The following is a 4,364-nucleotide window of genomic DNA, read 5'->3' on the forward strand; positions in this document are numbered from 1 at the left end:
GGCAATGGGCTATAGAAATCTATCTTGCCCTACAGGAAAATAGAAGGGAAGGAGGTAAGGGGAGGGAAGTGATAGAAGGGAGCACAAATTGGAGTAAAGGGTAATCAGAATACATGCTATCCTGGGGTGGGGGTAGGGAGGAGATGGGGAGAAAATTTGAAATTCAAAATTTTGTGAAAATGAACTGAAAATAAATAAATTTTAAAAAGAAACATAGAATTCCTTGGCATATAGGACCTGGTCAGCATCAAATATTGGTCAACTACACTTTCCAGTGAGATAGTCCTGTTTGTTCTTTAGCAAAGATTCAGATAAGACCCTTAACCACTGAAACTCACACCTTGCCATGTGTCCTTTCCTTTCCCCAGATATACTGGAATCCCCACTCTGTGCCCAAGTTTCACAAACAGGTAATGCACTGTCTCTATTGAATATTTCTCTGCCATTTCTCTGTGTTCTTGGTGTGCCTGCAATAGTTAAAAAGTAAAAGAGATGATAGTTTAGAGCCCTGGCTTTACTATAGTGTCTTTTATACTTTGGATTGTCCCATTCTCATAGGGGAGAATTTTGGAAATGCAGCAATATTAGTCTGCCTTCTCATAGCACTGTAGGCTTCCAGGGATTTTCTGATCCACAAGTTGAAATACCTCTTTGGCTGAGAGGAAACATGACTTTGAACCCCGACATTCTGGAGCTGGCTAGTAATCAGCCATAGCTTTGGCAGAGCTTTCCTGGATAATTCTTCTGGTGAATTGGCTCTTCTTTTAGAGGTCCTTCTCCTGGTCTCTGGGAAAGTCTTTTGAGGATGGTCTGCTGGGCTCAGACAACCTCTTTTCTTGAGCACTGAGTGAACTTTTTTAGTAAGATGGTATAAGAGACAAAGGACCCTAGTCTCATCTGTTGATAGTTTCTATCGTCTTTTCTCTCACAGGTTATGTCATTTTGCAAAGCTGACGTATCTGAAGTCAGTGTGTTTCAATGAGTCATCAGAAGTGATACTGGGGAAATGCCCTGGGATGTCCTCGACAAATATTTCAGAGCAGTTATCAATGAGAAATTCCACTGATGTCTTGATCTTGTTGTTAAACTTGATCTGGGCATTCAAAGACAATCTTTGGTCAGTGTTGAGGGTCAGCATGTTGGGTCCAATACAAATGGTAAGATTGATGAGTCCGTCTTGCTGATGCCATAAAGCATGCAGACCGAATGCTTGAGCAGCAAGAAATTTGCCCTTAGTAGATTCTTTTTTTTACCTCTTTCAGGCTGTAAATTGTGTTCTCCTCATTTGATTTCTCTAGGGCTGCCATCCATTCTTCAGACAGAGTTGATGAAAGTAACTTGAGTGGGATACCCCTAAGGAAATCCTTAAAAACTGCAGCCAATACATACACAGATATGGTGTGTATTGCCCCAGAGTTGATGTCTTCTTTGAGCTCTTTCTAGGCCTTTTCATTAGCACCTTGTCTGAATATTCATTTGCTTCAAAGAATACTAAGAATTTCCTGAATGGGCTGGGGAAGGATGTCATCATTACGACAGATTGTTGACATGGGCTGGTCAAATAGGGAAGGTTTCTATTTAGGTGCTAAAGGTCCAGAAGAATCTCATGAAGAGACCATTCTCCTTCTCATGGGGAAAGGTCAGGGTACCACATTTCTCTTGTTATTTTCAATTAGGTGGCAAATCCCATCTTCACTTGGTGTTCTTTGACATCACCCTGTCTGTACATCAGCATGCTTTCTGCTTTCTATAGGTTCAGGACTTCTTAGTTGAAGATGTTCTCTGGCTCACTTCCTGGCAAGGGCTTTCCTCTTGGCTTCTTGCTTTCTTTGGAATTCAAATGGATGAGGTTGAGAAGTCTGTAAGGAGAGGGTCTCAATGTTCTATTCATAATGCCTCACTCTCACTCTTCACCATCAGACCTGACTTCTGTTTTCATCTCATCTCCTTGTGTACATTTAGAAAGAAGTCTCTTACTGGTCTCTCTGCAGTCATTCTGTTGCTGTTGTCGCTGGCTACTGTATTCATTCATTCCCCCTACATTTCAGTTGACTGAAATGTTCGAGAAATAAATATCTAAAAGTCTGATTTTCTTTAAAAAATGTTTCAGATACCTCCTTATTATTGAATACTCATCTTTTTCATTTATAGTTGGGCTCAGATTTGCAGGGCAATTCACTCTGAGCAGCACCCATCGCTTTCTGGAACACATTCCATTCTTGAGTTTTCTGATGGGTGCAGAATAAACTTGTGTTATTCTAATTCCCTTTCCATTGTATTTGAAGGTCTTTCTCTTGGTTATTTGAAGAATTTGTTGTTTCTAAATGGAATCATTAAGGTTAAGTTCTATGTGTCTGAGTTTAGAGCCTTGCTTTCTTTTGTTATTTTTGCTGTTGTTTTGGAGGTAATTTATTCATTCTTTCAAATGGCACTGTTTTTTCTATGTTCAGATGTTCTGGGAATTTTCTTGCAGTATGGTGTTTGAATTTTTTGACTTGTCTTACTGTTCTAGGAGACATATACTCCTTAAGTTTCTTTTCTTTCCATCTTTCTTCCAGAACTTTTTTACTTGAATAAAGAAATGTTTTCTTTAATGTTATTAGTTTTGTTTTTCTTCTATACTTTCCTTTACTTCTGTGTATTTTTATTCCCAGTCATGCTCTCTTTTGTTTCTTCAATAAGACTTGCCATCACAGACTCCAGGTTTTCTTTTCTTCCCATTCTTTTTACTATGCAAGCCATAAATCCTACTCTCATTGTCATTTCTCTTTTTAAACCATTTAGGAACAGGGTGTTGTCATTCTGTGTTCTCAAATTCTACAGGATCTTTTATGTTTTCAAGTGTTGAGTAATGTTTTTTCTTCATTTTGCTGTGGTTATCACAGAGTCCTGAATTCATTTACTAAATCTGGAGTCCATATTTTCTTCTGAATCAATAATTCCTTTGTTGATTTATCTGTCTATGCACTAAGTCTTTTGAGTTTTCAACCTTCTGAGATTCTTGGTAACTTCAGTGTTTCCCCTCCCTTACCTTCCTCTATTGTTCACTTTCTCTCTGTCTCTCCCTAGGCACTGGATCAGTCTCCTCCCACAGTGGACAATTCAATGTTCATTAACCTTGGTCTCTGTCCCAAGTTACTTTTAGGAGGATAGAACTGGTTCTTTTGCTTAGACTTGTGCCACATAGTCCAATCCACTCTACTGTTCCCTCTGTTCCTCAGTTACCTGCCTAGGCACTTAAGAGTGTGGCCATGCTATAGGGTTAATTTCTGTCCATTGTAGTTTGGATTTCTGAAGTTCTAGGAGGAGTAAAAGAAGGGTTAGGGTGTGAGGTTGAGCTGTAGTTCAAGCATAGATGTATACTGTCTGGTCCCTCTGTTCCTCTTGCTATTCTGTAGAGATCTATTTCAGTAGAGTGCTACCAGGGTGCTTCCTGATGAAGCCTCAGCAAGTTTCTGTAGTTTGGCATTTGTATTTCCATGGCATGGCGGATGTGAATGTAGAGCATAAGTGTTGCCTCTTGCAATCGTTCTGTCACACATAACCTTTCTATGGTGAATAGACTCCTCAGTTGACAACTTCCTGACAACCACTGTTAGCAGGTTAGGACTCAGGGTGGTTTGCAGAATATATAAGTGCTGGTGGGTCTTGGTAAGTACTTGGATGTTGTGCAGTAGAAGGCTCTCAAGATGGACACTCCCACAAGCTACAATTGGTGCCATGAGCACAAGTTCATTGACCACAGAAAGAGGATCAGGCAGAGGAAAAATCATCCAGGGAGGTGGTTGGGGTTCAGCTCCACTCCAGTGACTCTGCAGATGCTGCACAATGCTCACCTGTAGCGACCTGCATGGTTGCCCCACAATGGAAGGAAGCGATCCTGGGAGTCAGGGGAAAGGGACCACCAAGCACCCTACCTTGCAGCTTTGTAATTTCTTTTTTTCTTTTTTCTTTTTTTTATTTTCACTGTTCTACAATCACTACCATATGACTTAGATTTTTTTCTCTCCCTCCTTCTCCTTTCCCCCTCCCTCCCCAAAACTGCATACAATTTTATATAGGTTTATATAGGTTCTACACACACATTCCTATCAAATACAATTTCACCATACTCATGTCGCATAGAAGAATTAAAATGAATGTGAGAAATCGTATAACAAACCAAAACATAGCACAAAAGAAGATGATTTGCTATATTCTGTGAATGAATTTGAGAGTTCTTTCTCTAGATGTGGAAGGCATTTTGCCTTAAAAGAGCACTGGAAATTTTTTAAGTCCTTGCATTGCAATGAAATTCTAAGTCTACCAGAAAATATCCTTGCACACCGTGGTTGTTGCTGTATACAAAGTTCTCCTGGTTCTGC

The 4,364-nt window shown here is 39.9% G+C and overlaps 1 pseudogene; it reads right to left on the reverse strand.

Annotated features, from left to right (window-relative positions):
• Positions 1 to 201: 201 nt before the first annotated feature.
• Positions 202 to 2,032, reverse strand: LOC140499308 (T-cell activation Rho GTPase-activating protein-like; annotated as a pseudogene).
• Positions 2,033 to 4,364: the final 2,332 nt, after the last annotated feature.

The sequence above is a fragment of the Notamacropus eugenii genome, chromosome 1 (assembly GCF_028372415.1).
Source record: "Notamacropus eugenii isolate mMacEug1 chromosome 1, mMacEug1.pri_v2, whole genome shotgun sequence".
In the NCBI taxonomy this organism is placed as follows: Eukaryota; Metazoa; Chordata; class Mammalia; order Diprotodontia; family Macropodidae; genus Notamacropus; species Notamacropus eugenii.